This window comes from Acromyrmex echinatior, chromosome 12 (assembly GCF_024713525.1).
Source record: "Acromyrmex echinatior isolate Ae372 chromosome 12, ASM2471352v2, whole genome shotgun sequence".
NCBI lineage: Eukaryota > Metazoa > Arthropoda > Insecta > Hymenoptera > Formicidae > Acromyrmex > Acromyrmex echinatior.
The window spans coordinates 3,153,549-3,177,241 of record NC_141863.1 but is presented as its reverse complement, the minus strand read 5'-3'; the positions used below and the strand labels follow the sequence as shown (position 1 = coordinate 3,177,241).

Below are 23,693 nucleotides of genomic sequence, written 5' to 3'. Positions count from 1 at the left end.
CACGGATAATATTAACAATTCACAACATCTAGATTCAACACGTCGTGTAATCTTTGGAACATTTTACATGTTTTTTTCCTTCGAACGTTGAAGAGCGGAATATTCGATTATGAGATGCCTATGTACGGGAGAATATATACAGCGATATCGCAATATTCCTGCATTGTAGATTGATCGCTTATGAGACTCTCTCGCAAATTCCCTTAGATTACAATTCGCGCAATTCTCCGTGTATATTGTCTTTCATAAATTACACTACAGAGTTTATTACTGCATTAACCGCATCGATTATTGCATGAATATGTGCGTAAAAAACACATGGGAATTGTTATTGTTATTTACAGAAAATAGTGGCATAAAATGACAATATTTTGAAAAACGAAGTTACGCTGGAAATAATAGATATACAGAGGAATATTTTTGTATTGTGTATACGCAGAAATATCAAAGTACGGGCAAAACGCATCATTCTCGGTTACATAAAGAGTGAACGCGTGCGAATGGACCACAATGGCGGTGCGTCGAGCCGTTCGTTGCTCTCTCACGAGATGATAAAACTGCGAGAAACGAGAACGACGAATGTATTCGGAGCGCTGTCAGTACATCGCGGTATTTCTTGTAGCACGATATGCATTGCTGGATGTTTTGCGACGAAGAGTTTTTCGTATTTCTCTTTCATTTCGTCAGTGTCAAAAGGTGCGAACTTTGTCGTTTTCATGACATATTTACTCAGCAAAGTTATCGTATTCTCTTGTGCTGCATGATGATTGTTGGCATCAACAGAAAAACGATGCTTTTCATTCTATATAATTAAATTATTTCATATTACCATTGCACATTGTTTATTTTTGTCAAATGTTTTCATATACGTCGCAAACAAATAATTAGAATGTTATAATTAGTAATGTAAGTTATTATAAAAATAATATATCAATAATAATAATAAGTCATAAATAATAACAACGTTCTTCGTTCTTTAAAATAAGTAGTAATAATAGTAATAATATCAGGCAAATTGCATTTAACACGTGTGACAGTTAAATTACGCGATATTTCCAAGTAATAATTCAATACCGATTCAGTACTTGAAAATACAAATATATGGGATATTTAGGGCGCTCTTTCAACTAGTTAACAATGAAGGTTGTACAAATCTATATGGAAACGTATGAATGAGGCACAGAGAACCAGAGAAGTTTCACGGAGCCTGGGAGGACCATTGAGGGTTGAAACAAACGCGCTCATGGAGGAAGTTGGTGCAAAAGTTGACTAACGGTGGAGCTGACACGAAATATAATGCGCAAGCTCGCAATAACGATCCCGCGTGAGCACAAAAAGAAAGCGCAGGATTGAAGGAGAGCGAGAATATGAAATACTCCTCCACCCCGAAAGCTGTCGGTAGAAAATGTATCGCGAAAGCAGGACGGCGCGCTCGACCTACTTCGTTAAACAATGCAATCTTATCCGCACTCGGAAGTCTTCGCGAATCGAGTCTTCTTCGCAATGGAAATATCTGCGCGAAATTAAATTCTTATTTCAAGCTCGATACAGTAAAAACTAGCGAAATGCATTAATCTCAAGTTTCCATGGTATATTATATATATATATATATATATATATATATATATAAAATAGACATATATTGTATTATTATTATTATGTAATGTATAATTATAATTATGTATGCCTTAAAACAATTATAATAAAATGCTTTTTAATTTCTTCGAAATTTAAATACAATGTTAATATAAAAATTGCATATATAAAACAAGTAGAGAATCATAAATTCCTTCCGTGGTGGAAACATTATATAATATAAAAGTAGTATATATCAGTTACCTACTTATTATCCGATATCCGAGTGCGATTTCCCAGACTTCACGCAAACTATCGCGCATCACGATTCTCTTTCTCTCCTTCTTGCTGATGCATCAAGCCCCCCAATAATTTCGCACTTAGCTCGCGATCGTAGCACAAAGACATCCTGCGCTCGCCCGCCAGCCATCTGCTCAATTCGAGCGCGTACATAAGCTTAATACGGGTTTGTAAATCAATTGCAATGGAAAAGGGTAAGGCGGGATGAAGGAGGATGAGAACAGGCGGGACGAGAGGATTGCGTGTGGTCAGGTCGTAGGTGTCCGTGCTTCCATGAGCTGCGGACTGCACAGCGAAGTAAAGAATACTTGCTCTCCCCGATATCTACTTCGTGCCACGCTAGTCACGGTGAAGGGCTGGCCACAGGGTGGTCAGATTAGAATGGACGCGATTCGAGTCTTGTGAATTTCTTTAAAATTATATAGAACAATACTGTAAAGACGCGATCGATAATTTGCTTCACATAATGTTCTAATTATTTTTCGTTTACGTTCAAATTTAACTAAATTTTTCCTGACTTTTATAATACAGATACATTTTTGGCAGAAGTATAGTACAAATAAGGAATATACAATTTTAATTAAATTATCGGCTAAGTACTTATGAATTTTACTTGAAATTAACAAAAGCTCTTCTAAAGAGACTATAAAAATAAATTAATTTTTTAAGAACTGGAAAGGATATGGGCAGTCAAGCGTAGAAGACGTCGCGCAAATAATATATCTATGAAGTGTGAAACTTCTTTATTCACTAAAACGCGCTTATATGTTTCGGCTCACTTTGGAGCCTTCCTCAGAGATTATAAACTAACATATATAAAAATGTGAATAAAAATTATCCTGTCATGATGAGCTCCCCTACATCGAGAATTTAAATGTCAGAATTAAAACCAAAAAGAGTGAAAGAAAAAGGAAAAGAAAAAAAAAAGAAAAAAAATTAGAAAATATGATAAAATAGAATATGGAGAACTAATTTATCAAACAATTTTAAGATTATAATTAATTATCCAGCAAAGGACGCTCACCATGCTTACAGAGCACCATATCGCAAGCATTACTATAAAAATAATTCAAGAAACCGGCTCCTGATAATGTTGGCCAGTCAGTATCAGACACAGTGAGTCACATTTTGTTTTTTAATAATTTTCCAAGATAATAAATGGAAAAATGTATTCTTAATCAATTCCAAGAACAAGAAAGTTGAAAAGTAATCGCAGTTTTTATATATGTTAGTTTATGTTGTTTCTGAGGAAGGCTCAAAAGTGAACATGTAAGTTCTTTCATTTATAAGGAGTCTTGATTAGTTTCATTTATTATACAGGATTAATTTTTAATATCTAAGTTAAAATAGTGGATCCCAATGTATCATTCTTAACTCGAGCAGGAGTTACTACATTATTGAAAAAAGCTTTACTCAACGTCACGATAACTCTCGATCCTAAATTAAAATTATCAATCATAAGAAGTCATATCATAGTAATTCTTATTTAAATTCGAGCCTTATTTCCGCCGGAACGGTAACATATGTCCAAGATTCCCAACTCTGCATCTTTCGTCTATGGACGCCCTGTAGATGCAAGCAGTATGTTATTTGCCAAAAAAAAGGATGATACGGATAGCGCGCACGGCGGGGATGATTGTCCGTAATTTGCGGTGGGGGCCGTGCACCACCGCAGCATACACGGGACCGTGAATACAATCTATTATTACATCGCCTATGCAACGCGCGTGCAGTAACGTGTGCTAGTTTGTGGTGGTTGGACTAACGTGGGGCTATTTGTGAGCTATTCGAGCACGTGCGTGTGCGCCGAGGCTATTGTGAGAGACGCGCAACAATGTGCGCTTTTTGTGACAAGTCGCGGGAATTAGATGCGACCGGACCGGCCAATGGCCGGTTATCCATTCCCGATTTGAGAACTTTACGGACTTTACGCGGACTCCGGTGAGTACGCGAGGCGACTAACATGGAGCCTAGATGGTCCCCCCTTCATGGCCAAGCCTACTCTACATGGCCGTCGTCTTTTTCCTCTCAAGACCTGCGATCTAACCGTTTTCTTGCAAGCTATTCTCTCTTTCTTACTACTTCCCCATCGATAGTGGATCACGCCTCTTTGATTGGATACGCTTCATTGTAACCAGCTCGACAATCCAAGTACCGATCAGCAAACAATGATTCTTTATCGCTGGTCGATTATAAAGTACGTCTTAGAAAATAAATAACTCAAGCTATTCTGTAAAGACAAGCTAAATGCATCAATCGAGGTAGGTTAAAAAATTTTTCAGATACATGAACCGGTTTGGATTTGTACTCGTCGACCTACACACAAGTATTACTTTTTCTCTTATTCTCTAAGCCGCTCAGAAATCTCGATTGCATCACTAAAATTACCGAGGTCGTTTCGACAATTCCGGTTGGTTTGCTGCTTTCCCGTGATGCCCGCTAATTTACAGCGATGAGTCTTACAGAGTCATTACGAGTTAATTTTAAAGGAACCTGCGCGTGGTGTAATACACTGGCTTACGGCACACTAAAACTGATACGTCGTCGCGACTCATATGCATATACTGCATCCCACGTTCTAGGGTTGCATCGTGGCGCAAGTGAGAATAATTTGCAAAGGTGCATTGGCATCAAGGTCTCGGTTGATTCATGGCAGTTTCCTGCGGTTTCATCGCTCTCTTGGCAATAATAATCCATGTGTCTTTCTATACGCGGCGACTCTATCTGACCGTAGGGCAAATCCGATTTTTACGTCAAAATCCCACTCAATGATTCACTCAATTCAATTTATCAAGTTGCATAATCATCATGAAATTATTCCACTAGTTACTATAATTATTTTAGCATATAAAGATATTTCTTACTCCAATTTAATCTACTAATTAATTTAATTGACTTGTTAATAATAATAATTTCATGTACACAAATATAATTCAATGCAATAATTCAATGCATATTATATCAGTAAAGTAAATTTTTTAATTCAATTAATTTGATTCTTAATGCATGCATTAGAATTTTTGGATTATGTAAAAAAGAGAAAAGTACATTTTTAAACTTTAATTGCTCTGCGACAAAGAAATTATTTCTACGTCACATTTCAAGCGAATATCAAATGTGAATTTTAGTGAAACATGTATAATTCAAATGAAAAAATTATTAATAGTGAGGAGCATAATGAAATTAAATCGACTCAAATATCACTGTAATTGCATCAGCCTATTCGAATATACGGAATACATTATCTTTTTAAATAGTTCCTACTTATTGCTTCACACTCGTTACACGTTACTTTTTGATACAATAAGCTTTTAATTCGAAATCTCACTTCTCATTCCAGTTAAATGCAGAATGCAAAGACTCTCATAATATAGACATTAAGATTTATATTAATAAAGAAAAATAAGTTGAAATAAGTTGAAGAGCATCTTTAACTTATCAACTCTCCTTACTTTGTTCCATGTCCAACCGACATCCTTCAACATTGAAAGATGCGCATAAACTCAGTTAAAGTGAACGCATTATCTCTTTCTTTCTTTCTAGACTGATCCTGAGTACTTCGAGAGAGCGAGTAAGAGATACGTATACGCTCGCTTCTATAAACGAACACATTGCAGAGAGTGGATTATGCCAGACAGATAAATACGACGCACAGGTGTGTCGGTACAAATTTGATTCAAGCTGTGCACTACGTCAATCTTATAATTTTTTTCGTAATCAAAATTACCGCAAACCTCAAGATCTCGAAGGACATTACTTTCTAACTTCTTGATTTTCAAAAGATTGACAGCAGAAAATGTGATTGAAATTGGTGAAATTGATGAATATAATGTAATTAATGTAATAGATAATTCTCAATTTTATCGAAATTCCTGGACAGATTTTTCTTGACAAATTTTACGTAATAGTTTTATACATCGACTAAACACAAAATTTTTATCTACTGTATATATATATATAATGTTACACAGAAAATTTCAGTTTCTTTGTTGGTTTCTCAACGTCTTCAAAGCGACTAGAAACGATAGTCTGAGCGACTCACAATCCAAGACCTGCTCGTTTCCGTCGTCTCAACGCGTCGCATGCGTGCACTCACGTGCGTGCACACGTGTAAATCGCTCGGCTCGGGCTCACGCACCATGCGTTTATTTCAAGCGTTCAGTAACTATGCGACTGCACTCCGTGCGAGTTTACACCGCGCGTCAACCTTAATGAATTCGCGGAAATGACATTCGCGCGGTGGATTCTTCGTTACGTCGTTAAAGGGGCACTCGAAATGAATCGTTCGAGAGGTCGTAATGGATCCGAGGGAACGTTCCTGGAAAAACATGGATCTCGAGACTGTAGAAACTCTTTTCTGAGGGGGTCATCTCGCGGGCGTAATCCTTTATCGTTGCTTCTTCACTTAATGCTATTGCGCAAAAATTGCACAACTCCACCGCAGAGTTAAGGGAAATATTCGAAATATTGAATGCAAGATGCGATCGAAATATATTACATATACCACAATATTCACGAAACCTACATAATTATGTGATAATAAGTAAAAATATACGTAAAATTTTGATACAAAATGATACAAATCTAAAATAGGAATAAACTTAAAGAAAGATGATAATCCTAAGAGTACAAGTCCTTTCTCAATATGAGATTTTCTCTCATTACCTAAAATTATAACTAAATAAGTTACAAGATTACACACTTAAAATCTGCACGAATATATAATTGTACAATACTATCACAAATTTATAAGACAAAAATGTAAAGAAAAAAGTAACAACATCTTATTAAACATGTGAATAATAAACGCAACAACGACATTAAGATTCATCGTACAAAAATTAACTAAACTTCCGACAGAGACAGAAAGGGCAAGACGCGGAAGTTTGGCGATCGAGTGACGAGGAAAGTGAAGAAAGTGAAAAAGCTGACATGGTTATGCGAGAGGATCGGACCGAGAACGAGGATAAGAGGTGCTGCCCGGATGACCTCGGCCGCTGCGGTGCAGCAGGTACGTGGGAGCTGCAACCGGATCAGTCCACCCATCCAGGCCCCCTGTCGGCGTGATGCTGCAGCGACCAGATGACACGTGGTTTGCGTGTCTTCACGTTTAACGAAAAAATTCACGCGGCTCGTGTACAGTTTCACACGCGACAATCCGATGGAAGCTGGTGAAAACTCGTCTCGAGAATACAAATAGCTTTATATCTCGTAAACATTGCCTCGGGACTTGTAAAATTACTTCTGAAAGTATATGGCTCGAATTAGTAATGTATAACGGGTATGTAGGACTTAACAATAATAAGATGAATTTGCAATGATTTTATCTATATACGTGCAAAAAGTAAAAGTAACACTCTCGCGTGTTATGTGTGTATAAATATATTTTATTTTTTAGATCTGCAATAGTCCTGGTTAAAAATACGAAGTATTTTTTCAATAAGCGCTTTTCAAAATTAGAAAACAATTTGTATGCTAAAATACTAAATACGTATATTAAAATTGTATAATATTATCATTTCATAATTAGATTTAATAAACTCTGATAAATTTGTTAATTTTTTAAATATTATCTAATATTAAAATAAATGTTCTAGATAGATAATATATATGTATATATTTTTCGATAACTTACTTCAATATTATATATAATTATTTTTATTTTAATATTGAATTATTATTAATACATGTATTGTAATATATAAAATACACACATGTCATAGCTTATTTCGAGCTTTAATTAACTTTGAATTAATATAATTAACAAACGTTTCGGCTTTCTCTTCAAAACCTTCCTCAGGGAAGCTCAGCTACAACGCAGAAATACAATCTTAAATTAATACTCGTAACTAAAGAATTCTCAAATCGTATGATACAAGTCTGACAAACTGGATTCTCGACCGAGGAATTTGGCAAATCTATCTTTATCGATAAATATAATTAATCTACTGTTGATTGAAGTATCCAACTGTTCCTACTTTATTATCATCTGGCAGGATACCTATTGACGTTTGAAATTTTTTTTTATATTTTTTTATGTTCTTTTTTATATTTTGATACTTCACCATTGATGTTTTTAAATTTTCATTGTATCCGTTTTTCTTTGGGCATTAATTTAAGATTGTATTTCTGTGTTGTAGCACTGAGGAAGGCTTTGTAAGGAAGATTTTTTAATTAAAGCTCGAAATAAGCCATGACATTGCGTTAATTTTTAAGAAAATATACCAGCATTTTTTACTCCATATAAAATATAATTTAGTACATATTAATAAATAAATAATGTAAATTTATCAGAGAGTCACTTTTTGTACAATTAAAAAAAAATAATTATAATTAGCTATAGTTTTATATTTTTTGGAATATATTTTGTTTTTAAATTTCAAATTTTAAATGTAAAATATTTGTGATATAATTGCACCTCACATTAATTCGAGGAAAAATTAGCGTCTTACAATAAACGCTCCTCGTCGCATGGTCGTTTTACAAAGTACGGTTACAAATGAAATAATAATCTGTCGCGCACATTACAAGTGCCGAGCACTTGTGATGCAGCAGGTACACAGCTGCGACCTGCCCCACATGCTTGTCATAAACCACGCGTAGGTGTAAACGCGGGGCAGGCAGTATCACCTCGTAACCAAGTGACATGTACGTGTGATGCATTGTACACGCTCCGCTTAATGAAGCGAATTGGTCTGACCCGGACTAGTGCCTATCGTGGCAATAATTTCGCAAAATAAGACCACTGACCAGTAAGGCACGTGCAATGCTTAGAGAATGTCCGAAGATGCATCTATCATAAACAACACGTCGATTTAAGCATAAGATTCTACGAACGATCTTCGTACCGAATCAAAGTTTTTCGTTCCGTTACATCCGTTATTTAATATTTTGGAGTAATGAGACACATAAGTCGAACAAAGTAATCAAAGCCTAAGCGTTTTTATATTAGTAGTAATATTAAATTTAATTTAAAATTAAAAATTTCTCACTCTCTAAATTTTCTTTGAAATAAAATCTTACTCTAAAGGGCGAAAATTGAGCCAATCTTGAAAAAAAAAAGTTCAATTTTCAATCCCTAAGAGTGAGAATTCACTCTTCAGAGTGAGATTCATTCTAAAGTCGGGTTGTTCCATTTTTATTCTTACTCTTGTACTCTTTTATGCATTAGATAAATTATCACATAATTTATCCGAAGATGGAACAATCGGTCCTAAGAATTTTAAAAAGTAAATATAAATATGTGTAAAACGTATTACTTCGAGTGGTAAATATTCAGTTTTGAATTAACTCCAGAATAATGTATTAACAACTCTCTCTATTCTTGTCGAGAAGGAGTGCGACGATCCTCATCAATGATCCGGTCGCAGCTTCTATGTCGTATTTTTCTTTCGCGAAACGAGTGTCGACAACGCCAGAGCAGTAGTCCGGGTCAGTCCAATTGTTTCATTAAGTAAAGTGTACGTAATGTATGTGCACGTACGCACGCACACAGGAACTGAGCAGCGCACGATTGTGGGCCGGTTCACTCGCCTCTCACACCTACGTCACGTCTCGATATCTCGGTTATCGAGCGTCCGAGCTCTCCATGAGAATATGGGACAGGCCGCAGTTGCGTACCTGCAACCCCGAAGCTCTGCAACTCTGAGGTCATCCGGGCACGATTCTCGCTCCGTTTCGAGCACTATCGACCAATTAAAAAACTGACTCGAGTCAAGCAGCTAGAAATAGTCACGCGAAAAATTAATCCTGCAAATTTTACTCTATTATTATTGTGACAGATGTAATTAAGGAACAATTTATTTCTGAAAATAAATGGAATGAATTAAAATTAATCTTTTTCTAATGTAAAATGTTTCATGTTGTTACTACACAGTTGTTAATTGTCATAAAATTTGGTCGATTTATACATTTGGATCATTACGCGAAATTTTGTAAAATTAATGATTTATAATAAAATGATAACGATATTTCAATAAGATGAATGATTTAAATTATTATTAAAGAAATAATAATTTGATTCTAAGATATAAGATTGAAATGGAATTCCGTAATTCTCTTCATTGGATCGTAGTCTCGGTAGCCTAGTTTCACTTTCCGAGATATTATCGACGCACTACGATATAGAATTTCCTATGCTCTTCCGCTTCAATCTCTCTGTGCTCTTATCGACATTGATGACGATCCCAGTTGGACGTGAAATCTAATGTAGAATATTTCACAATCTTTTGTAAAATTTATCATGTAGAGTACTGAATCATAATTAAAACTTTGTCTCTCACACATACACATAAGGACAAACAAGGACAACGTAAAAGACAGTAGATAAAAATATGTACGTAATATAAAAAAAAACCGTCCAAATATTAAAATCCGCGGAATTACAGAAATTAGAAGAGAAATAAAAAAAATGCAATGAATTCGAAACATGACAGTCTTTAAAATGCTATTGTCGAAGTCACCATAAATGACGCAGAAATAAGCCTACGTTCGACTGTGAGTTTCTATTGAGAATCATTCGAAAGTGAATCCTGAAGAACCCTACATTCGCTGCGACGATGCACTTGACGCGCACTCGTCGCATCGCCGCCGCTTTGTGCATCGCTACGACGATGGCAGCGTCGACGGATCGAAGGAGACAAGGGGAAGCACCTCCCTAGAAGAAGGGAGGAGAAAGATGAATTAAAAGGAGATTCGCTACGTATGAGTCTCTCGGCGTGCATAGTTCAAAGATAGATGCATGGCGTTGAGCACGAGGTGATGGAGCACGAACGAGTGGCTGCATGTGCATCGGTACGCGCGCACATATACACACTCGTCTCTCTCTCTCGCTCTCTCGCCATTGAGACCTGACCTACTTCGTGAATACACACGGTTCGCCGACACCGACGTGCTTCACCCGAGCAAGATCACCGACCGAGATGCGACCGATCGACGTGTGAGTGCATCGCCGAGCGCAAGCGCGACGGCCGCCACCACCGCGGCCGGGGGTGAAAGCCTCGTGGGGCACGATGCACCAGTTTTCGGTGCACCCATGCTGGAACCTCGGACGATTTGGGGCGCATCGGCCTAAATATCCGCTCATTGTTGAGGGGTTGACGTAGATTTTGGACGAGGCAATACAGAATTTCGTGACTCGTCAAACGAACGTAGGTAATCCTTTCGGCGCCGAATTATTTTTGCTATCTTGCGTGCTTTGCGAGATAAAAATAAATTTCTTTAACGTGCGAGAAAAACGAGGGATAAATCAGCTGACAAAATTTTTAATGAATCATATTCAATTCTGGATCAAGTCGAACCGAGCTATCGATCTTTCACTAAATGTCAGTCACTTGACAACGCACGCGTCTATAAATTTTCTTTAAAAATCTTGATTCTAAAAAAGGTCAAAATTTCAATAATAGCAATAATAATACAATTTCAGTAAAACAAATAAATTGATATTCGCATTTTATGGAAACCAAAATTTGAGTTGGAAATAATCCAAAACGACGCGCGAAGGAGCATATTTTCATATCGCGGTGGCGAGTTATAAATCCGTAATAATACGAATTGCGTCCTAGATTTCGAATAAGATATTTATCGGTTTTATTCCGGGCATTGCAAAACGGCGAAATCGGAAAAATACATAAGTTTAAAACGAGCGATCGACGAAGAATTACAGAAGAGAGAAAAACGGGTCTGCATCCCCATAAAATTCAGAGACATATACTGACTGATAAAAAAACGTTTCTCTTGTAGACCATCGCCATTATTTTTAAAGAAGGCTTGTACTTGTCTCTGTTTTTTTTTTATCTCGAAGTCCAATCTAAGTAACTAAAGAACGCGTGCTTCTCCGAGAGGCACGATCCTTTCACCGATAAGATATTTAAACACTTTGTCGCTTTATAGTTTAAAAGTAAAAAGAGAAATCGAGAGGGAAAGTGGGAGGATATATAGCGACTGGTGACTCGCATCGTTAAACTTCTCGGATTATACGACTTGTCAATCCTCGCATCGTCGCACTGCACAAAATTTCGGCAGAGCAATTCCACTCGAAGAATTCGAGATGCGTTACAAGGAGGTCACCGTTCACTGTTAATGCACCCGGCGCAATTCCGAGTCGAAGAGAACACACTCGACGTATCCTTGCGCTAAATATAGAAATCTTGACGCACACTATGGAAATAAATTTCCACAGTGCTTATCGTGCGACGTGCGATTTTTGTGGAGTTTCAAAATTGAAATAAAAACGCAATGTATGAAACACAGAGAAATAATAATAATTTTATAATAGAAATTTTCCGATTAGAAAATAATAATACAGTTCTCTGAAGTTAAAAAATACGTCAGTCCTTACTATTTTTTCCCTTGCTTAAGATTGTACTGCGAGACATATTTTGAATGCCAGTCGAGTAGAGCTTCTTTTTAACCCTTACAAGAAATTATAAAATATTCACACACTATTAAGAGAGATAGACACTTTTTCCATATTATACTTATAAATACTTTCGCAGCAACGTTTTCTTCGAGCAATTTTGAGAGGTTGCGACGCTCGCGAGCGCACGTAGATTAATGCAATTATTTTTATCGTACCCCCCGACCTTCCATCCTTGGAAGTCGTTAAATGCGACGAAGTCGCACTCGATCTGGTCGAGAATACTTGAACAAGTCGGTCTGGAATCGAGTGCCGTCTGGTCATCCAACTTACTCGAGACTCGAGAGTTTACATTGCGCGAGGTGTCCGCGACATGTATTGGCCGTAATATCATCGCAGACGCAATATACGCGCACAATCGTGACACGCATGCACGCAGCGCGCAACAAGGTGACGTGACACAATGCATCTATTCGCGGTGACTATCGAGATATATCGAGAACGGGCGCAAGTGTCTCTTATTTGCATCGCACGAATGTACGTCCGACAAAAGCGCGATTCACCGCGCGAGTAAAGTTCCTCCGTTTGCAAAAATTCGACGTGCATCAGCCCGTTATTACCTGCGGATATAACACGAGGCACTCGATGTTCGACTCCGTCGACACCGACAAAAGCAACCTATTTACGAAAAGATAAAGAATGAACGAGATAAATGGATAAAGTAACTAATAAATGGATTAATTACTATGCGATGTATTACGCCGCTCGTATTTTGCAGCCTAATGCAATGTTCTCGTTAACGCAGCTGGATCAATATTGAAATTAATGAATCAGGGATACACAAAGCTCTCGGCAAGGTTAAAAGGCTTTATCAGTGTTGATAAAACTGAGATATTTATAGGCAGATTAACTTATTGCGATTGAGATAAGAAATCAAATCATCTCGTATGCATAAATATAAGGAGATCTTGCAAGCAAAGTTTAATATATAAGAATAAGATGAAATATGCATCTCGCGCTTGAATGTGATGACAGTCAAACAGTTTTAACAAGTTCATCAACCACATTTCGCGTGACTTATCAATACCCCCGTCTAATGATCATCGCAGGAGCCAACAAAGTCTTTTGAGATCTGCGAAAGGTGCTTCCTAACCTGCGTACAGGCTGCTTTTGAAGGCGTAGATACGCGTGTTCAATCCAAACAGAAATTTATACGCGACCTCCGTCAGCGGATCCGCAAATAATCCGCGGCCATACCTCTATAAATTCACCTTGAAGCAAACGGCCGGCCTTCTGCGCGCCTTCGCTTCCACCGACGAGTGAGCGCACTGGAAGTGCATCGGGTCATTTGCGTATTCTTAGCAGTGCTTATTGATTTTCAAATAATTCGGACGCGAACGCGAACGCGAAGGTAATGCATCCCCTGCTATACCTATAATTCAACCGTATCACGTACGTGAAATAACACTATTAGAGCCGCATGCTTCTTCGTCCCACTTGTAACACGCGGTTATTTATGCATTATTTTTTACATACAATGCAAGGCCAGTGATCGACGCGAAGTAATGCGGAACTTTACTTTCCGTAGGCAATAATCCTCTAAAAAGATTAAAGAATCAATTTACAAAAGGAGAAAGTCTTTTCTACCCGTTGAATTTTAATTCGGAAAAGTGAAATAATCAGAAGAAAATAGAATTAGTCCATTATAATATGACAATTGAACAAAAATAATTAAAGTATATACCTTTTTGTTTTTGTAAATCATGGGAAGTTAGGTTTCTTCAAAAATAAAGAACAATCGAAATTACTAATGAAATTACCAGGGAAAAATTGAAACCTGGCTAAAATAATTGTGATGCTTACGGAAATATGTCAGGTTATCAGGTCGAGCTCGATACGAGAACGCGAGTTCTGAGTGGCAGGGATTCTCTCGGTGCACGTGCATTCGCACATGCAAGCACGGCGCTGCAAGCTTGCAGCTTGCATCGTCGAAACTGGGTCAACGAGACACCGTCGCTCCTGACGCACGTACAGACACACGCTCGTCGTTGCAAGCGCACCGTTTGCACGCAGGTGTCCTATATGCGCAACGCGGGGAGTGTCGCGTCTCTGAACTGGGAATTTCTGTTCCCTTCGCCGACAAGCGCCGGACGTATTGACATTTTACCAAGGCGAGCCGCAAGCTCCCTCGACGCCGGAATATCCGACTATTTTTATGGCCGGTCTAATTCGGTTATCTCGTATTCGGTGGCATTCATGTAACCGCAAGTGCAAGCGAGATATACACTTATCGATCCTATCTGTTGCCCTGACACTTTTATCACGGCATACGTGTAGTATTATTAGATTAAAATAACACTTTCATATTTCATTGTTTATTGGCGATTGCGATTACATACATTTCTTGCAAGACATTGTCGAATTTAAAAGTAAAATGTTTATAATTATAAATACAATGTAAAAATTTACTGGAATAGATTAAAGTGTACCAAACCTAACACAAATCAAATGGTAATTCTGTTAAAATAAATCACACGTTAATTATTAAAGAGAAATGTTATTATATAATTTTAAAAAATAATAATTTTGATAAAAAAAATATCTTTCGTAGCTATAATATGTTGTTTTAATATTTTCTAATTATTTGCGAAAAATTGTTTTTCGAATCAAGATAAAGAATAATTATTAAAATAAAGATAATTGTTTTACTAAATTAAAAAGTTTAAGAAAGAAACGTCACTAGTAATCTAAAACAGCTATGAATTAATTTGGGATTAATAATAATTAATTTCGATAATAGTTTCAGCCACGAATTAACTACTTGTTATGAAACATAAACACAAAGGTAAATACGATCGTTTGTATAATATATTAATAAATCTAATGACACAGCATTTTAATATATATGTAAAATAATTTTCTATCTATGTATATACCAACTGTTCTATTTCGACACGGTTTGTTCTGGGCACAGAAAGTTTAAATATATTTTACGTTATTTAAAACTCATCCAAAATGTCTACAGAATACGATCAATTCTCAAAAAAAAAAAAAAAAAAAGAGAACGAAGTGAAAGCGTGTGACTCGTCTTGAATTCACGATTAGAGAGAACAGGCTCCAAAAGGTGCCAAAAAAGGCGAATCACCTCCTTGAAAGCCGCTCCTCACAGATGGAAACGATGAAAGAGAGACAGGAAGAAGAGAAACAGAGAAAGACTGTACGAAATATAAGAGGTGGCTGTTCGAGCAACGGGAATGTTTGCCAAATGACGTCAAACGTCAGACTCTTCTCGTTCTAGCGTCGATTCACACGTTGTATTCGCGACGACGTCGATCAACCTAAATGGAAGATTTTTCAAGAGAATAAATACAGAGAATAAAACGATCACAGTTTCCGTGTAACGGTGAATTCGGACACGATAAGGTAAAAAAAAAAAAACGAAAAAAGAGAAAACATACAAGTATGAACATAAATAACGCGAGATAATAGAAAAACCGTGAATAAAAACTCATGTTTTCAGAAATATATTCGTTGTTCATCTTACCTACTACATCTAAAAGTTCTAAATGGTACTCCCAACACGTGTAATCCTCGAACAATCACTCGCTACTTATCAACCTCCGCGTTACATAATTTGAAACTCGATATATTTGCATAACAAAAGCCTATCATAAAAAGAGACAGAGAGAGAGAAAGACAGAATAACAATACCACGTGCTGGTTACAGAAAGTCTAATAAGAACAAAAAGTGCTCGCCTACGATCGGACATTATAGCAATTTTAATCCTGAGGCAATGATGCAATCGTCGAGAATCAGCAGCGGCGACGCATTCTTCGAAGCGCAAACGTTCGACGGACGGATGCGAATGCACGCATTTCTGTTTACATCGCAGCTTCCTACGACGCAGCACGCACACATGCCATGAAAACGAAAGCAAAAGAAGAGAAGAAAGATTCGAGCATGTGAGATCGAGAAGAAGGGAAGGAGAACGGAAGAAGAAGAGAAAAAGAGAAAGAGAAAGAGAGAGAGAGAGAGAGAGAGAGAAATAAGGAGAAAGAAAGGAAGAGATAGATCTCGCCGAGTGCATAATAGCCGCGCTGAAGGCGCTTCGTACTCGTGTCTCGCGCGAGAGGCTTCTATGCGTGCAGCCTTAAACACGAGCGCGTCTCATTATGTAATAAACGTGCGCGAGCTGCACGAACGATATGTGTCACGTATGCGTACAATGCAGTAATAACGAACGATGAGAGGAATAAGGGAGAAAGAAACGGAAAGAACGAAAAAGGAAACAGTGCGTAAGGATGCGTGATGCGTGCGTTCGATGCACGCGTCGTTTTTCTTCGTTTCCGAACGACAAATATGGTGGAAGCTTTACGTAAATACATTCGCGGGGATTACGTCCCGCAAAACATTGCAACGAATATGGAGAAAAAGGAAACGTGCAGAGAAATTAAAATTAAATTTAAAAAATATTACGAAATGTAAAAATTTACTTTTTGCCTTTCGTAAAATATCTCTCTCGTTTGTTTTGATTTAAAATACAGGGATAAATTTTTTTTTTTTTTTGAAGTTTCTTTTCAAAACGTTTCAGCAAAGATTTTCCTTTTATCTGATACTTTATTACTTTTATTGATTTTTTTCCCGCAAATAAACGAATGGTAAAAGAAGAATTAATGTGCGCAGATGAAAAATACACGCGAGTATCGAGCTTTGCTGTACAAGTTTTAATTGTGTATCCAGATATCGTATTCAAAATTGATTAGATGTCCAGAATAATTGTGCAACGACGAAATAAAATATAGTACATATTGATTTAAAGAATAAGACATAATACGAAAGTTTTGCGATAGAATTTCTAAAATTGAATTAATTTCAGTGCTTATCGATCCGGTTACATCCTCCTGGATACCCTTTACAAACGAAACGTATAAAATCTCATACATCCTGCAATCTAAGACTGCATATCGAACGTATAAAAACATTTATTCATAGAGCAAAGGACATTTCGTAATAAAATTGAATTTGGAATAATAATGTGTCTCAAACGTGCAACCACATTGCTGCGTAAAAAAAAAAAAAAAAAAAAAAAAACAAGGAGGAAGTTGCGATGGATGGAAAAGCTCGACAATAGGGACACGTACGTACACGCGCAGCAGCACGTTATGCAGATGCGAGACGCGCGTCTACGCACACACGCACACACACGTTACATGCATACGCAGACACATTTTCTATCCCCCTATTTATCCGCGTACGGCGACTTCGTGACCCACTTTCCGTCCCTGGGAATAAAAGGCACAAGCGCACACCTCCCGTCCACCCACATACGGAATCCCCCGATGGGGGATTGCATTGCCGCCGTCCGTTGACGTGTGTTATGCACCTGCACGCGCACGTCACACGCGTCGTAATCTACGGGACGCGTGCGGCCGCTCGGTATTACCAATGAGTCCGATGAGTTCGTTGCTCGCTTCGCTCGCTTGCTCGTTTCATTTTCGCATCGAAATTGCGCGTAATATCTATTTAGAAATATCATACGCGCGTTATTGTCCCGCGAGAAGTTTCACGCACGACGAAAATGCGTGGGAAAGTGTGTCAATTCTCATATTCTCATATCGACACATGCCTGACGAGATTTATATTATTACGTATCGTGCAGAGAAATGTGTGAGTGATTTAAATTAATGCTCTATAAGCGTTCCTGCTGTATAAAAAATATTTGAAAAGATATAATAATACACTAAAGAGAGAGAGAGAGAGAGAGAGATAATTGCGGATGATTAAATAAATAATATTTGTATAAAGATCACAACTTCGTTTGGAACAGAATACGAGTGCTGAACTTTCATTAAATCGTCTACACCCAAATTCCACCGAGATTGAAAACACGAACTGTCGAAGATTTCCTTTTGTCGGGACCGGAGATTCCTTCGGTCGCTCACGAGAGTAGACCAGGTTCCGGCTCTAATCAGCCGAGAGTCCGGCGGATACCAAGCTCGTCTCCCGCATCGATACGCACGCGGCGGCGCTTCATCAGCACTTCGCCACGCGTGGAAGTCGTTTACCCCTCGGAGTTATTTGGCCCCTTCGTTGCTCACCAACACGCACGCGGATTCACGCATCGTGTGTACGGAGAGTGACACGCAGCCGAGAGAGGAGAGACAGGGACAGACGGTCACGGCGAGTGAGAGTGAGGGGAGAGGAGAGAGGGATACAAGAACTACGAGATTGAGCGAAAGAGGATGTGATATCAAAGAGGAGGGAGAGGCTGCGGGAGAGATAAAATTAGTGAAAACTAGAGCGGGAGATAGAGTTGCTCCCGCATCTAGATGTTGAATCGAATGTTGTACGCGCGTGTGGGCGTATAACAGGGAAGTTAAAACGAAGGAAAACGAGAGGTGGGAAAGAGAAAGAAGAGGATTGTAAAAGATGAGACGTACGTGAACATTTTCTGTATTTGATTCGAGGTAAGCATTGACAACTGATTCTTGGCAATCTCGACTGCTCTTGCTACATGCGACATATGTTTCAACGAACTCTTATGTAAGAATTTATACTTCCTCCGACACGATAGCTACATAAATATGAAACTTATTGCTTTTCCTTATATACTTCTCTATACATTTAATATACTATTCAATGTATATCAAGTTCGTAAATACATTTTATTACAATTGCTCATGTTACTTTTAACATCTAATTATCAATCATTTTTATATTGACAATTTAGAAAGCATTAATAAAACGTTAATATTAAAACAATATAAAAATATGCATTTTTTTTTTAATTCTGAATAGAGCCGATCAACAATGATATTATTAAAGTTTATAATGAGAACGTTTAGCGAACAAATAGCGAAATTGTATCAAATATTAAAATGCATAATAATATCTCCATCTGTTCCCAACTAATTTTCGACTAAATATTAAACGATTAATACGTCTCTTATTTTTCTGTAATACGAATTCAGAATGTCGTAATATACCGATATCGATTTAATCCTTATGATTTTTTTCTTAACTTTCTTATTAAGTTTACTTTCTTATTACATTACTGTTTGTATGACGTTATTATATCTATTTATAAAGTAAAGATATTAGACATTATTAGTCTCAACTTAATTAAATTGTCTCCATTGCAACATCCCATTATAAATCTCAATGTAATAATAAAATGGCGATCGATAGCACGTAACGATATAACGCTATGGTACTATAATCGTATTATCAATAAACTTTACTGATTAATCGAATCCGTCATTTACCTACGTGTATACTGCATACGATATTTTTATCACGATAGCAAGAAAAATGACCGAGTTCGTCGATATGATCTATGGTGCATTGCAACTTTATGACCTTTATTTTCAACCACCGCAAGAAGGGCACAGTATAATATCTTCACCAACGATCGCGTTCAATTACTGCAAAGTAATAAAACGAAGCAACATTGTCACGCACAACATGCCTTTACGATGCAAAGGATCAATAAACAGCATGTATTATGCCATTGCAGCTTAAATCAACATCACCCAGCATTTCTAATAAAACCACGAGTCTAGATAGAACGTAGCTTCATCGACATACAATAGGTTCATACTTTTACAAACTTAACATTTTCGTTCTCTCTCTTTTCAACGCCTGAATATATATTTATCCCGTTTTAAGTGAAAACATTATTTAGGATTTCAAGCAATGCGAACAAACCTATTGAAGACTACTGCAAAGCTTTCGGTTACCTAATAATCGCATGATAGAATAAAATAAATAACTTTCATGATAACGTAAACAAGCATTTAAGATTACGCAAATGCTACTAAACTACAGCCAGTCATCATTTTATAATTCTCCATCTACTTCATTATTTTCTGCCATCGTTATATAATTTTTCATTTAATGAACTTGTTCAATAAATTCTCACAATTAAACTCTCATTAAATGCAGCTTATTATACAATATGATAAAAGTATGAAATATTTTATTTAACATTAGTATACAAAACTAATGCTCTATTCCTTATTATTTTTATAATTATTCTTTCCTCTCATAGCAAATCGTCATTCAATAATTACGAAGAAATGCTCAGAGTGATTCTAACTGGCGCTCAAACGCAGAAGAATGTGAAAAACTGATTCGCAAGTAATCGAAAATCGAAAGAACGTACTTTTTTTATCTCGAAAACATTGCGTTCGAGAGATAATGTCTCTCTCTCTTTTCTAGTAACTCTGTTCTCGCATACGCGCTGATGACAGCATGTTTCACAAGTGCGCCAAGTGTACTTTTAGGCGTCATGTCTCCCTCTTCCCTCATCTCTCTTTCGCAAATTGAAACGACATCGTGGAGATCTCCAGAGACAACTCGCCCGCCCGGTAGAAACGTATCCCGCATACGAAAATGCACGCGTATCTCTGGTGCAGCCCGCATCGACAAATCTCGTCGCGTGCTTCGAAATTTCGGGGAACTATCGATTCCGCGCAATGATACGTGCCTCGAAGGCACTGCCGACGATTATTTCGCCAAGAGCGAAAAAAAATAGGCTTCCTTACTTTTTTAAGCGATAAATAAATGTTAATAAATGTCAACCAATTAATTTTAGATAAAGTCATCATTTAAATAATATTAATTAAGACAAAAGATGTAAGATATTAAATTTCAAGATATATCAACAAAAACTGGATATCAACATATTATAAGTTTGATTTTTCAATTAATTAATTTGCATTATCGAAATATTGAAATACTGTTAATAATAAATCTTCTTTAAAATTCCTAAAATAAAATTTTGAAGTCAAATATTTTTTATTCACATTTGCTTTTCTTACTTGCTTATTTTAAGATCAATCTCCGATTTATTTCCAGAGTCACTATCGACCGTCCAAAGGTTAATTCTTTTAAATATATCCAATAAAGAAGTAATCTTGAATGAGGGAAAGGTTCTATGCGAATTCTATGTACACCTAGAACATATTGTTTAACGACAGTCGGCAAGCAGCGGTTTCGTGTTGCAAACAGGAACTTTGTAACCGAACGCGCGCGCGACTAAGCGCGATAAGCCTAGATCAGAGCCAAGTATTTAACTTGTTCGCATCTATAAGCACGCCAACAGGCAGCTCTTATGACCATGGCCTTAATCACAACGAGCGTACACCGATAGTGACGCGCATCGCCTTTTACCGCACTCGCCCTGTACGATGGACTGAAACGCGCGCGATGGTCAGGAAAATTCGTTGCTCGTTACGTAAAGAATTAAAGTGTCTACCACGGTAATCGCGTAGCTCAAGAAATCTTACTTTGTATGTATTTATACAGTGTATACAGGTAAACGTTATAATAAAAACGAAAAACGTAATAAAACAAGGACTGAGTCTTACTAGATTTCTTTATGTTGGATTAACTACAAGAACGTAAGTTTATTAAAATAAATGTATAATTTCATTATACACGATGTCGAATTTATATTTTATTACATTTACCGTCTAAATCATCATATGTATTGGCGAGTTATTGTTTTTCAAATGAGTTAATTTCAAATTGTATTAATTTCAAAAAAAATGATCCAAGAGAGATCGAAACGTTTGTTTTAATAAACTTATGTTTTCGTAGTTAATCCAGCATTAAGATCTCTTGGCTCGTAGCTCTTGTTTAATAATAAAATTTAATATGCAACTTGAATATGTAATGCTTTCAACTTAAATCTTTATGTCTGTTCTTCAAATTTTTTACTTCGACTATATGATATATCGAATTTCATATCTATAGCTTTACTTATGTCAACGACGTTTTGCTTTAATTAAGTAATTGTGTAATCAACACAAAAATGTATAAATTTATTTGCAACTATTAATTTTCGCATGCAATTCGCAAAAGATAAATTTATTTTTTTAAAGATTTATTTTTAATAGTTAAAGAGTCAATTTTTTTAGTATATGAGTTCTTGTATTGATGAAGATAATTACGTTTACACATATATTTTTTTATACATATATTAGATTAGGTTTCTATATTTTTAAGTTAACCTTAACCCTATCGTGGCTTGTCGTATCTTCGAGGCACAGATAATTAGTGACGAGGTTTTCTGTGTGCGAGCGTAAATGTGCGCTTGACCTTAAGTAATCGTTCCTCCGCGAGGTCGACGGATAAAGTCGTCGACGTAGAAAACAAGAAATGACGTGTCGCCATTTCGTTTCGAATTGCGTCTTGACAAAAATATCTTATATAGCTTATTGAAGTAAGAAACTTTTCTCCAGAACCGGTATTAATTTCCGATTCGATTAACGAATAAACCAACGGCATAGATAATTATCATTAATCATTCTATGAACGGTGATTTTTCGTGACGCTAAACTTTTCATACGAAGAATAGACGCGAGTGTATTTACGACTACATTTATTTCTACCGTAGAATGTAAAACTGGACGTTTCTTCTTTTACTTTTCCTACAATTTACGATGTTTTACGGTCGCGCAAAAAGATATCGCTACTGTAAGTTCGGCGAGTCTCTTTTTATCCCGGCTCGCTCCGTCGAAATATCGATTTGCGTTGTTTCCGATATAAGCGCTCTTCAAATAAAATTTGCGCTGCAAAAAGTGAGACTTGTTAAGGAAAAAAAAGCACTGTGGAGCACGTTTGGCGGTACGCTCTAGGTTCAATAAATTTATCACGAGGAAAAGCGCTATCTTATCGAACCGGCATATGGTAACGCTTGATTGGAAAATACGCAACAGCTGCACTTTTATGCGCGATTCGCGGTATTCGCGCCAAAGTATTGACCCAAATCAAATCACCTGACGACCGCAATATCGGCATTCCGTATCGCACGTTGCACTTGCGTATCATCGGTGCAAGATAATCAAAACGATAGTACCACTTCAAAATGCACGCGTACCTGAGACTCGCCAAATCGAGTTTCTCGATAAGATAAAAATGTATATATTTTTCCAATTTTCGTTCTACCTCTCTTTCTCTTCTCGCTTAACAATATTAATTAGACGATTATTAATACCGTCATTATATTAATTTTCCTATTAATCTTGGACATAAACTTATTAGTCTTTTAGCGTTATGAAAATAGATAAAGGAGAGTGTGTCTCATAAATCAATCGAAAAATACATAGAAAAGCATACATCTTTGAAGAGAAACGAGATGAGCGGTGAGAAAGAATAGTTTCCATCTTTTCTCTAATATTAATATTGTCTGCTGTCTGAGTACAAATTGCAGCTCTTAAATGTCTGTTATAAATACTCGTCGCGTAAGTAATCATCTAAGATCTCGGTTCAAAATGGATGCTTAATCTTGTTGATTGCTACAAAGTGAACTACCTCGACTTGCACCTTGCGGAGAACCGCAGTGTGACTGCTCCAGTATTGGAGTACCGCGTGCCATCGGCGTGCGTTACGTCTTCGTTTAGATACGGACGAAGACTGAGGAGACCACGAGAAGAGACCGGCTGATCACGAGAC

At 37.0% G+C, this 23,693-nt stretch overlaps 1 protein-coding gene and 1 long non-coding RNA gene across 5 annotated transcripts in view; one reads left to right on the top strand and one right to left on the bottom strand.

Moving 5' to 3' along the window:
• Oatp74D (Organic anion transporting polypeptide 74D) overlaps positions 1 to 23,693 on the bottom strand; it is a 122,109-nt gene that overhangs the window by 35,890 nt on the left and 62,526 nt on the right. The gene's annotated exons all lie outside the window — the stretch shown is intronic.
• Positions 1,614 to 19,458, top strand: LOC105153870 (uncharacterized). The gene is made up of 2 exons (XR_015546959.1): positions 1,614 to 3,816; positions 5,419 to 19,458. It is a non-coding gene; the product is annotated as an uncharacterized LOC105153870 (long non-coding RNA).